Raw genomic sequence first — 14,027 nt, 5'->3', positions numbered from 1 at the left:
GTTTATAAGTGGTACAAAGACTTCAAAGAGGGTCGAGAACGTGTTGATGACTTGGAGCGCTCCGGACGACCATCGACGTCAACAGATGACCAACACGTCAATAAAGTGAAGGAATTAGTGCTCGAAAATCGTCGGTTGACTGTTAGAGACCTTACTGATATGATCGGAATATCAGAAGGATCTGTGAAAACAATTTTGAAAGACCATTTGGGCCTACGAAAAGTCAAATCTCGTTTGGTACCGAAAACGCTCAATTTCTTGCAAAAAAGTCGCCGCGTTGATGTGTGTGAAACAATGCTTTCTGACTATCAGGACAAGCTCAAATGCATGATTACGGGAGATGACACTTGGATTTATGCTTACGACCCTGAAACAACCGACCAATCAAGCGAATATCGTGCTAAAGGCGAGGCCAGACCGAAAAGAGCACGTCAAAGTCGTTCAAAAATCAAGGTCATGATGACAGTTTTCTTCGATTTTCGTAGTGTGGTGCACTATGAATTCCTTCCACCCGGCCAAACTGTTAATAAGGAATATTATTTGAGCGTTATGCGTCGTTTGCGTGAAGCAATTCGTCTAAAAAGACCAGAATTATGGGCCAACAACTCTTGGTTTGTGCATCACGATAATGCAACATCTCACACTGCACTCGTTCTTCGTGACCATTTCGCCAAAAATTCGACGCATATCGTTCCGCAACCACCGTATTCGCCTGATTTGGCTCCATGTGACTTCTGGCTATTCCCAAAACTCAAGAGACCACTCCGGGGAACGCGTTTCGAGTCGATTGAGGAGATAAGAGCTGAATCGAAGAAGGCGCTGATGGCTATACCGGAAAGGGACTATTTGGCATGTTTCGAGGATTGGAAAAAACGTTGGCATAAGTGTATTTTATCGGGAGGGGATTACTTCGAAGGGGATGACATTGATGTAGAAGAATAAATAAAGATTTTTCATTTTACAAATAAATTCACCTTACTTTTTGCCCACAGTAGTACATTTGATAATTCCAATCCTACGCCGCTGATTTTCTCACCCCACCTTTTATTTATACCGCGTGAGGGATGTAACATTCCAAAGAATCGCTTCCTCACGAATATAAGAAAAACTCGTCCGCTCAAGTAACATTAAACATAAATAATCCAATTGCCGTGACGGGGGAGGTCCGGAGACCCGTACAATGGATTCCTTACGTGCCGGTGTTGATATGCAGCGGATGATATCTTGATCAACGGGCCCGCTCGTTGTATTCCTCAAGGAGGTCCGAGTCGGTTAAATCTCGGAAAATGTTCGCTACGTAACTCGTGGTCCCCCTCGTTGAAGGAATAGCTTCCTGGCCGCAGCGTTGTAGTCGGCTCCTAGGTTGCGGACCAGAGAGTGTATCTCGGTAGCGCCGGAAAAGGTGCCGGATGCAGAGATGGTGCGTCCTCGTCAAGCGCCGATCGGATAATAAAAGCTGAGTCGTCGGCGAAAACGCGCATCCAGTACCAACAACGACGACCTCACGAGCATCTCGCTCGATTGAATACGACGGTTCATGAGTGCAACGAACGGGATCGGACGTTTGCGCGCTCAATTCAAAAATACACGTTACAATATACAGGGTGTCCAAAAAGTTCCGAGACATCCCAGTAAGTCCTGAGATATAACTATTTCCGAGGAGATTAAGGTCATTCCTTTAGTAACCTTGAACGAGGAATCCAGTGGTGACCTTGGTTTTGACCTTGAGCTTGAACTTCAAGGTCATTTCAAGGTCAACTTTTTTTTTTAAATGGGAACCCCTATTTTTGACAACGGCAATCGAAAGAGCGGGAAATTTTACGTCCAAAACGGTATTTTGAAATTTTTTTTCATGGCCTTGAGAAGGTCGATTTAAGGTCAAATGCTTGAAAAACTGCCTACAAGCGTTTTTTTAAAAATTTTTAAGATATCGAGAAATGACCTCTACAAAATTTGTTCAGACCAGAGTGGGCCACCCAATGCACCAAAAACCTTTGACCGTTAACCTCATTTTGAAGCTCATTTCAAGGTCGAAGTGTTTTTTGTAATGGAAACCCCTATTTTTGACCCCGGATTCGCACATAGCGCGAAATCAGAAAGAAACATTCAAAACACAGTGAGTGGAAAAAACTTATCCGGCAAAAAAACTGTACCTATGTCTCTGCTTGCTCCTCATTTAAAACAACTTGACTTTCGGTTTGAAATACCCGTTACTTTATTATTCAAACAATCAAAGGTGACCTTGAAATAACCTTAAAATGATCTTGAAGGTCAAAGATAATGTCACTGTAACATGCTCCCAGTAGAATTTAATAAATTTAGCCCGAAACATTTTGTAAATGTTTCGCGAATAATATTGGATCTGAATTTCACATGACCTTAGCGATGAACGTCGTGGATCAATCGAAACTCAACATAATACCTTATCCAAACGTCGGATTTCGCGCTATGTGCGAATCCGGTGTCAAAAAGAGGGGTTTCCATTACAAAAAACACTTCGACCTTGAAATGACCTTCAAAATGAGGTTAAAGGTCAAAGGTTTTTGGTGCATTGAGTAGCCCACTTTGTTCTGAACAAATTTTCTAGAGGTCATTTTTCGATATCTTAAAAATTTTTAAAAAAACGCTTTTAGGCAGTTTTTCAAGCATTTGACCTTAAATCGACCTTCTCAAGGCCATGAAAAAAAATTTTAAAATACCGTTTTGGACGTAAAATTTCCCGCTCTTTCGATTGCCGTTATCAAAAATAGGGGTTCCCATTTGAAAAAAAAAGTTGACCTTGAAATGACCTTGACGTTCAAGCTCAAGGTCAAAACCAAGGTCACCACTGGATTCCTCGTTCAAGGTTACTAAAGGAATGACCTTAATTTCCTCGGAAATAGTTATATCTCAGGACTTACTAGGGTGTCTCGGAACTTTTTGGACACCCTGTATATATATATATATATATACGAGGTGTGATCAAAAAGTAAGGTGAATTTTGAAATTTAGCGGGCTACGTCCGTTCGATCTTCGACTTTTTTATTTGGTTATGTCGGTACACTCGTCTAGAACATACGTTCCAAATTTCAGCTTTGTAGTATGTTTGGTTTGTTTGTGAGAGGCATCAAGGTTAGAAGTGTTTTGCGTGCTCCACGATTTGCTGCTGTCTAAAAACACGGATCAAAGAGTTTGCATTAAATTTTGTGTGAATAATGGAATCAAATGTTCCAAAACACTTGAAATGCTGAAAATGGCATACGATGAGTCTACTTTAAGCCAAAAAAATGTTTACAAGTGGTATAAACTCTTCCAAGAAGGCCGAGAAGACACCGACGACGAACCTCGTTCTGGACGCCCCAGCACATCAACAACTGATGAGAATGTTGAAGAAGTGAAGAAAATAGTGTTGGGAAATCGTCGAATTACCATTAGAGAAATTGCTGATGACATTGGCATCTCATTTGGTTCGTGCCAATCAATTTTGACGAGTGTTTTAGACATGAGACGTGTGTCAGCGAAGTTTGTTCCGAAATTGCTCAATTTCGACCAAAAGAAACGTCGCATGAGCATCGCCCAAGAGCTACTGAATGACGTCAACGATGATCCAGATTTACTCAACAGGGTTATAACAGGTGACGAAACATGGGTATACGGTTATGACGTCGAGACTAAGACTCAATCGTCCCAGTGGAGGCATTCTGGATCACCAAGACCAAAAAAAGCACGCCAAGTTCGATCAAATGTAAAGGTTTTGCTTACAGTTTTCTTTGACTGCAGGGGCGTGGTGCATCATGAGTTCTTGCCACAGGGTAGAACAGTAAATGAGGAATATTACCTGCAAGTTATGCGCAATTTGCGCGAAGCAATCCGCCAGAAACGTCCGAATTTGTGGAAAAATAAAAATTGGCTTTTGCACCATGATAACGCCCCTGCTCACACATCGTTGTTTGTACGCGAACTTTTGGCTAAAACCAACACAGTAACGATGCCACAGGCACCGTATTCCCCAGATCTGGCCCCCTGTGACTTCTTCTTGTTCCCAAAACTGAAGAGGCCCATGAAAGGACGGCGTTTTGCCACGATTGAGGAAATAAAGACGGCATCGAAGGATGAATTAAACAAGATCACAAAAAATGATTTTTTGAAATGCTTTGAGGATTGGAAAAAGCGTTGGCACAAGTGCATTATATCCGAGGGGGATTACTTTGAAGGAGATAAAATAAAAATTGATGAATAAATAAATATTTTTTGAGAAAAATAAAAATTCACCTTACTTTTTGATCACACCTCGTATATATATATACATATATTATTTTAAAACATCTTATTTATTTATATACTAATATTTTTATAGGAATTTCAAAGAATCGTTGGACTTAAACTACCAAAGCTTGATGATACTATAAACAATCAAGTCAGTCTCAACAAAGTACATATAGATCAATTTGAGAAGCCATCAAGCTGCACCCAGGAAAATACACTGCCAATAGATATTTATAAATTTGACAATATAGAAACCTCTACAAACATAAGTAGAAAGGCATATGACGTTTCGATGAAGTTTGGAAATGAGCCTGATGACAAATCTTTTGATATAGAGGATTATGAAAAGTCATTACCTATGAATATTAGACTCGAAAATTCTACAGTCAGTATATCTTGTTAAATAATATTATTACTATTGGGGGAGTTCCCGGTAAAATGGGTCAGAATTTTGAAAAATACATAGTTGAATAGAATCTTCTAAGAGAAACAAATGGAGTGGAATGGAGAGCGAGCAAAAGTCATTTTCTTTTCTATGAAAGCTCGCCTCTGCCGAATAGCGAGTAGCGGTGATTGTTCAATGAGCTTGTACACAAGAATCTGAAGGGAGCATTTAATTTACATGCATATGAAAAAAAATATTGCTAACTACTCCTAGGTACCCAGCTTTGCTGACCTCCTCCCCCGCCCCATTTATATTCTAAAGTCGTAACGTTTTATTTTGTATTTTCTTAACGTAAAATTATCGTTTATCTGGTAAGATGAAAAATGTACATTGTCAACTCGTATTTTAATTCAATTTTGATTATCCAACCTTTCGAATAATGTTTCGAAAATTGAAGGACTTTATCATAATTCAATATTTATTTTAGCTCGATGATGACATTAGATTCGCTGTCTCAGTGAACAATACAGGATATGATTCTGATGCATCAGAAGCAGAAAAATTTTGGAAAGCATCGGAACAACAACAATTTTCCGAACTGAAAGACAGACTGAAAAACGACGATTTAGATAAAGTCCCATCTGCTCATATAGTTGCAAGTGAGGCAGAAATGTTATGTGCTATCGAAAAATACTGCGATCATTTTAATTTACCAACGAATGGTATAGAATTGATGTGTAAAGTGTTCAATAGTTTCATAAATATTCCCATCCTATCCGATACACGTTACCACATTGACAATTTGCTACGATCTAAATCTAATGCACAGTTTCATGCAGTTTGTCCTAAATGCGAAATATATCTCACATCGTTTAATTTTATTGAAAGCACTGTTTTTTGTTATAAATGTAAAAGTAACGTATCTGTTAAGGGAAATAATCTTAGCTTTTTCACGATTTTGAATATAAAAGAAAAAGTGAAACATTTATTACAAACTCATGGTAGATACTATAATGACATATTGCGTAAAAACTCAGATGTTTCGAATGATATTGAACATTTTACCGATATCTATGATGGATATAAATATAAAGAATTTGTTTCATCGTTACCAAATGAGCTCAAATATTCGTATGTCACGTGTACGATAAACAGCGATGGATCTCCTGTTTGGAAAAGTAGTAATTATTCGATATGGCCCATACAAATAATTTTAAACGAAATTCCTCCTGACGTACGATCTAGTAGTACTATTATTGCTGCTATATGGTTCGGAAAGAAACCAGACATGAATATTTTTGTTAAAAGATTTGTCAATAATATTAATACTTTGAATTCAAAATATATTTCTTGTAAAATTAAATTATTAAATTATTAATTAAATTATTTCTTGTAAAGAGTTAGAACAATAAAATTATATCCTATATGCTGCTGTGCAGATTAAACTGCGCGTGCTCCGTTACAGGGTATTACTCAGTTTAACGGTTACTATGGATGCAATTGGTGCCTGCATCCTGGTATACCAGTAAAAAAGTATAAGAAAACAGTTATAAAATACCCGCTCCTTGATTATGTGCCAGAAAAACGAGATCATTTAAGTACACAAAATCTTGCGCAAATGATTCATGCAAAAAAGACAGTGTCTAAAGAGACATTTGGAGTAAAAGCAGAATCTGCCTTAGCTTATCTTCCATATTTTAATGTCATCGACGGCTTTGATCCGGATGAGTTGCATTGTGTAGATCTGGGAGTTTGTCGACAATTCGCTTGTATGTTTTTTGATACATTCGGTGCACCGTACTCATTGAAAAATAAGATAGTAGATATAGATGCTATTTTGCTGAAAATACAGACTCCCAATCAAACTGCACGTTTAACGCGTACATTAAAAGAAAGAAAAAACTGGAAAGGCAGAGAATGGGAAAACTGGTTGCTTTATTTTAGTCTGCCTATTCTAAAATCTATATCTGGTTTTAATAAATACGCGGATCATTGGGAACTATTGGTAGAAGCAATGCATATTTTAAAATGTACGTCGATTAGTAAAGTTGATCTTGATCGTGTTGACAAACTATTGAAGGAATTTGTTGCAGATACAGAAAAGCTCTATTGCCAGAGTGCAATGACGTATAACGTATATCAACTTATGCACTTAGTTGATAGTGTGAAAAATTGGGGACCAATAGCTTTTCATAATGGTTATCCCTTTGAAGCTGGTAATGGGAAAGCTCTTAGAATGATTAAATCGACAAAAGGGGTCATACACCAGATTTGTCGCAAAATTGAGAACGAAAATAGTGCTATTTTATTAGAACATCATATTTCAAAATATAAATATTCTTCATCAATACTAAAATTTATTCGGCTCTTAAAAAATAAAAATACTCAAAAATTTGTGAAAATTAGAGAAAATAGGTACTTTGGAACGTCTTTTTACACTGATATAAAACGGATAAATTTATATAATCTCAATGAAAACTTTACGAAGTCTTATGAAAAGCTCTTGAAAAGTGATTGTATTTTTTCGGTCAGCAAAAAAGAATTGCATACAAATAACTCATACATTCAGACCAAAACTGGATTGTTTATGAAAATAAGCGAATTTATAGTTGACGAAATTTCAAAAATAGAATATACATTGTGTTATTGTATTAAAGTAGAAGATACATTTGTTAACTGTAGTAAAATAAAAATAGTTATAGAAATGGATAGCGTACTTACCACAATACGTATAAGAGATATTAAGCGTATTGCAATTTGTGTTAAAACCTCTGCTGGTCATTATATAACGGCAGTATCTAATATGTTACACTATTAATGTTTACACTTTGTAAATTGATTCACAGTTATACCAGTTGTCATTTTTATGTCTTGTGTAATTATATTTTTTAATTTCATGTATACAGGGTGACCCATTTTAATCTATGGACCCGAATTGCTTCTAAACCACGACATCTGCAAAAAAATGTTTCAGACAAAAGTTGGTCAAGACAAAGGGGGCCATTTGACGGTACCATTAGTTTTGACCTTGAAGTTAATTTTGAAGGTCATTTCAAGGTCAAGATGGTTTTTTCAAATGGGAACCCCTATTTTTGAGTGCGGGTTTGGAAAGAGCGGAAAATTTTAAATCAAAATTGTCTTATGCAAAAATTTTTTTTGTGACCTTGGGAAGGTCAAAAATGAAGGTCAAATGTCTGAAAAAACTATTATTCGTACTTTTTCTAAAATGACGCGGTTTTCTTGGTAATATTACCGTTCATAATGCTTGTGAAAGATCAATAAATTCTAAGGGTGTTAATTACTTTGATTAGCTTGACCTTGGCATCAATTTTCAAGGTTATTTGAAGGTCATAACGCATTTTTTGATTGGTAAACCATATTTTTGACTGCAGTCCCTGTTTTATGATATTAGGTCCTAAAAGAATGTTACTTCTTACATGATGATAGAGATTTCTTAGTTTTTTAACCTAATCTTAAGAAGGTCATATCAAGGTCAGTTTAGGAATCTTTGTTTGATTGCTGATTCTTCTTCAGACATGAGTGGCTTTTTGTAATACAAAAAAAGCAAAACAAAAGTTCTTTTATCTTACTTTTAGCGTTACCCGGAAACAACGACGTGGACGTAGTAAGTTCTGTTTCCTTTCGGGTGCTAGATTATCGTGAGTCCCCTTGCCTCTCACGTCGGGGTGCTAGATTATCGTGAGTCCCCTTGCCTCTCACGTCGGGGTGCTAGATTATCGTGAGTCCCCTTGCCTCTCACGTCGGGGTGCTAGATTATCGTGAGTCCCCTTGCCTCTCACGTCGGAGTGCTAGATTATCTCGATTCCCCTTGCCTCTCACGTCGGGGTGCCAGATTATCGTGAGTCCCCTTGCCTCTCACGTTGGGGTGCTAGAATATCGTGAGTCCCCTTGCCTCTCACGTCGGGGTGCCAGATTATCGTGAGTCCCCTTGCCTCTCGCGTTGGGGTGCTAGATTATCGTGAGTCCTCTTGCCTCTCACAATGGCTGCGGTTAACCACGGATAAATTGTTCAAAGTTTTCTCCGTTGGCTTGAAGACACATGCGTACACGTCTTTCAAAACTGTCCACAGTCCTGAGCAATGTTTTTCTAGGAATGGCTGCGCAAGCTGTATGGATTCGTTCCATCATATCCTCCCTCGAGGTTGGCCGTTGTGCAAAAACAACATTTTTCACGTACCCCCACAAGAAAATGTCGGGTGACGTGAGATCCGGCGAAGAAGCAGGCCATTCAATTGGTCCTCCTCGTCCAATCCACCTGCCATCATAACGATTATTTAAAAAGTCCTGTACAATACGTGCAAAATAAGGCGCAGCACCATCTTGTTGAAGCCACATTCTTTGTCGCGTTGCCAAGTCAACATTTTCCAAGAGACCGGGTAAATGGTCCCTTATCAACGCTAAGTAGCTATGCCTGTCAACATTTTGATCAAAAAAGTAAGGTCCAATAAGATATCCGTTTACGATTCCGCACCAGACCATGAGACTCCATCGATTTTGATGGTCTACAGCTCTAAACCAGTAAGGATTTTCGTGTGACCAATAGTGACAGTTATGTCTGTTCAGCTGCCCGTCGCTATAAAACTTAGCTTCGTCGGAGAAAAGTAAGTATCGAAAAAAATAGGGATCATTTTGTATGGTTTGCAAAGCCCATTGGCAGAAATTAATTCGCGCTAAAATATGACGCGGCTGTAAGGCTTGCGTTAGAGTGATGTGGTAAGCGTGATAATTTAAATATCTTAAGATTCTCGAAACTGTACTTTGCGGTATACCCGTTTCTCTTTCAATCTGTCGAGTACTAATGTGTGGATCTAAGTGGACAGCTGCGAGAATTGTTAAGGTTCGAACATCATTATCTTCATAATCATGATGACGGCGTTGGCGAACAAGGTGCCCTTCGCGAGCTTTTTCAGTTAAGGTTCTTATTGTCATATCAGAAGGGTGTCTTCTATCTGGAAAGCGTACAGCATAAAGTCTTGATGCAGCGGCGAAATTGTTGTGACATTCTCCTAAAATTAATATCATATCAACAATTTGTGTTGGTGGATAATCAGCCATATTACGAAATTTCTTCCGGATCAAGTACAAGAAGTGTGAATAGTGATTTAATAACGAGGTAGATTTCAAGGAATAAATAAAATATTACAAATAAATCAATGGCTAACATAAGCTCAATTTTTTCCAATAATACAATTAAAAGTAGTTGAAAAATGATAGTACCACGATAAATTTCGCCATCTAATGAAAATCGGTCAATCTTTGAGCTTTAATATCTCGGAGACAAAAAATAAAATTTTAAGTACGTTTTAAATCTTGAGTCAGATCCTTCAATCAGTTATTATTTTAATTCGTAATTAATAAAAAGAAATTGTATCAATAAGCTAGGGCCATTCTGTGTTAGATCTTATACATATTTATTGATACAGCAATATCAAAAATAAATCTAACAGTGCTGAACGCAGTACGAGCGTCAGACTAGGGATTAAGCGATTTTCGAGTGCATTTTAAAGAAACTTGAAACAAAAATTAGCTAGACCAGGTACTGTACTCTGAAAAAAATTCTGAAAACGATAGGGAACTTCGAACAATTAATCCGTGGCTAATCGAACGTGAGAGGAAAGGAGAATCGAGATAATCTAGCACTCCGACGTGAGAGGCAAGGGGACTCACGATAATCTAGCACCCCGACGTGAGAGGCAAAGGGACTCACGATAATCTAGCACCCCGACGTGAGAGGCAAGGGGACTCACGATAATCTAGCACCCGAAAGGAAACAGAACTTACTACGTCCACGTCGTTGTTTCCGGGTAACGCTAAAAGTAAGATAAAAGAACTTTTGTTTTGCTTTTTTTGTATTACAAAAAGCCACTCATGTCTGAAGAAGAATCAGCAATCAAACAAAGATTCCTAAACTGACCTTGATATGACCTTCTTAAGATTAGGTTAAAAAACTAAGAAATCTCTATCATCATGTAAGAAGTAACATTCTTTTAGGACCTAATATCATAAAACAGGGACTGCAGTCAAAAATATGGTTTACCAATCAAAAAATGCGTTATGACCTTCAAATAACCTTGAAAATTGATGCCAAGGTCAAGCTAATCAAAGTAATTAACACCCTTAGAATTTATTGATCTTTCACAAGCATTATGAACGGTAATATTACCAAGAAAACCGCGTCATTTTAGAAAAAGTACGAATAATAGTTTTTTCAGACATTTGACCTTCATTTTTGACCTTCCCAAGGTCACAAAAAAAATTTTTGCATAAGACAATTTTGATTTAAAATTTTCCGCTCTTTCCAAACCCGCACTCAAAAATAGGGGTTCCCATTTGAAAAAACCATCTTGACCTTGAAATGACCTTCAAAATTAACTTCAAGGTCAAAACTAATGGTACCGTCAAATGGCCCCCTTTGTCTTGACCAACTTTTGTCTGAAACATTTTTTTGCAGATGTCGTGGTTTAGAAGCAATTCGGGTCCATAGATTAAAATGGGTCACCCTGTAGATATGCCTCCTGGGAAATACTGCCATATAAGTTTAAAATCTTGTTTAACTAAAATAATCATTCGTCGGTTATCTCGTAAGGATAATTTTAACATTATACAACTATTTATCAACATTGATGGTGCTCCCATAGGAAGTTCTTCTGAAAAAGGCTTATGGTCGATATTTTGTAAAGATACTGAACTAAAAATGGTATTTTTGATTGGATGTTATTTTGGGGTTAGTAAACCTGAAGATTCAAATTTTTTTTTAAAAATGTTCGTTGATAAAATGATAAATGTTGTTAGTAATGGATTTGTATATGACAAAAAATTATATAATGTAAAAATTCATGGAATTATTTGCGACAGTCCAGCTAAATCGTACATCCTATGCACTAAGAGCCATTCTGGTTATTATAGTTGTAGTAAATGTACTATTGAAGGTGAGTGGTTAAATAATCATGTTGCTTTTCCAGCAAAAAGCTTTGACGATTTGTTACAGAATTGTAACATTTTTTTAAGAACCGATGAAGGATTTTTTAATTTTCAATATAAAAAGGATTGTCAATTGAATGAAACAATCTTAAATCATATACCATATGCTAATCTTGTTTCCAATGTTCCTCTTGATCCTATGCACTTAGTGTACTTAGGTGTTATGAAGCAATTGATAGCACATTGGCTTGGAGTTAGACGCAGTAATAGAAAAGTAGCTAAAATGTGAAATACTGAAATTCAACAAATATCTTTTAATTTGGAATGTTTAAAGAATTTATTACCTTCTGATTTCAATAGACGATCAAGATCTCTAAAATATTGGAAACAATGGAAAGCTACTGAATTTCGTTATTTTTTATTATACTTTGGAGTTTTTTTACTAAAGAACACTTTGAATCCTGTTGTTTACGAAAATTTTATTAAGCTTCATATTAGTATTACAATACTTTCCAATAAAAGTATGTTATGCAACGAAAATATTGAATTTGTTGAGACACTATTACTTCAGTTTTTAGAAGGGTTTCAAAACATTTATGGAAATGAAAATGTAACATTTAATGTACATAACTTAATTCATTTACCGAAAGATTCAAAAAAGTATGGTACACTAGATTTTTTTAGTGCATTTCCGTTCGAATCTTATATATGCATGTTAAAAAAATTTATTCATAAAGGCGAAAATCCGCTAGAACAAATTATGAGAAGATTATCTGAAAATGAATATGTAACAAATTTTGTTGACAGTGTAACTACAAATAAACAGATTGTCGTTGATAAGATTCATAGTAATGGTATTAAATATGATAATAAGTACGATTGTTAATATAAAATTTTAACTAAAAACGGCTGCCAAATAGCTATTACCAACGAAAGAAATAGGTGTATCAGGCTTATAGATGGCACTGTTGTTGACATTTTAAATATAGCTAAAAGAAATGAAAATATATATATCATTGGTAAAAAATTTATGCACAGCAAAGAGTTATACAATGTTTGTAATATTAGTAGTAGTACCTTGGGTATACAAATATTTAAATGCTTAAGTAAAGGTGTTAAAGAATGGCCTTGTAAAAGTATCGCCTGTAAAATTTTAAAAATTCCCTTTACGGAAGTATACATTGTTTTCCCCATTATACATACTTTTGAATGTTTCGAATCATAATTGATAATAATAAAAAAAAAACATATTTTTTGTATAATATAACAATCCACTTAAATTCTACTATCCTACCTTAAAGTCGGTAGAGATAAAAAATTTTTTTATCCGCGATGTTCAATTCGAAATTTTGCCAACATGGCAGAATTCCATGTTTCACGTTTTGTTTATATAAAGTTAATCAGCTAAACAATTATTAAAATATTCAAATCTTAACACACGCAGCACACTTATAAAAAGCTGCAAGCGGCGGGTGTGTTGGAAAAAAGCTTTACTTTATGCTGTTCAATCGATTTTACAAAAATCCCTAACTGATTGACGGCTAAGCGTACACTTACCAGTTTATTAATTGTTCTTTCTTTCTCTTCAAATCACGGCGGCTCGAAGGACGACAAAAATCGAGCACGCACGAAGTGGTCCGTATGGTGTCTTACATCATCGCGTTGCATACATACAGTATTTCGATACACAAAAGAAGTAGGAAAAGAGAGAAGCAGAACACCTTAAAATATAAGTAAAATACGCGTAACTACATATTGCATATGTTCTTCGGTTTTAACCGAACAATTGAAATAGATTGATTTGTATACGCTTTTATTTAGTTTACTCCTGGTTCATGTTTTTCTGGATCATAAAAAAATTATACAAATTTGTTAATACAAATTGAAGATATTTATAAGCTAGAAAAAAAATAAAAAAATGTTGCGTGTTCAGTTTGGAAAGTAATAGATGAATTTGTGCTTCTTAGTTAATAAATAAAATATATTTATGTAATTTTAATGGACATTGTGATTTTTGACAAGTATCAATTTCAATAAGCTTTATAATTTAGTCGATAGGAGGTAGGTGATAACCAATTAGTGGTATTTGTCTGTTAATTGCTTGCATAATAAAAAAATTTTCTTTTGATTATACATAGAACATACATAGTCAACTATGTACAAAAGCCATTCTGCACAAACTTGACAAAAGCTATGCATACAATTTTAAAATATCAGTAATGTCGAATTACAATTTTTTTAGTAAGTTATAATTATTATTTAGCTTTGTAAAAATAAAGTTTAATTAATTCATACAATAAATGATATAGTTAATACTTGAAAATTTCTGTTGCTTTTCACAACTTTTTTATGCCTCACAAGTCAAAACTTTATAATTAATAATATTTTGAGGAAATAAATACGGGCAAGTAAGACGAAAAATATTTTCTAATAAAGTTGGTATAAATGAGACAAA

The 14,027-nt window shown here is 35.7% G+C and overlaps 1 pseudogene; it reads left to right on the top strand.

The window, feature by feature from the left end:
- The first annotated feature begins 11,426 nt into the window (after positions 1–11,426).
- On the top strand, positions 11,427–12,458 carry LOC131667744 (uncharacterized; annotated as a pseudogene).
- Positions 12,459–14,027: the final 1,569 nt, after the last annotated feature.

Source organism: Phymastichus coffea, unplaced genomic scaffold (genome assembly GCF_024137745.1).
Source record: "Phymastichus coffea isolate CEN01 unplaced genomic scaffold, Cenicafe_Pcof_1.1 PCOF00005, whole genome shotgun sequence".
Classification (NCBI taxonomy): Eukaryota; Metazoa; Arthropoda; class Insecta; order Hymenoptera; family Eulophidae; genus Phymastichus; species Phymastichus coffea.
The sequence above is the reverse complement of the archived record's forward strand: the minus strand, read 5'-3'. Positions and strand labels throughout refer to the sequence as shown.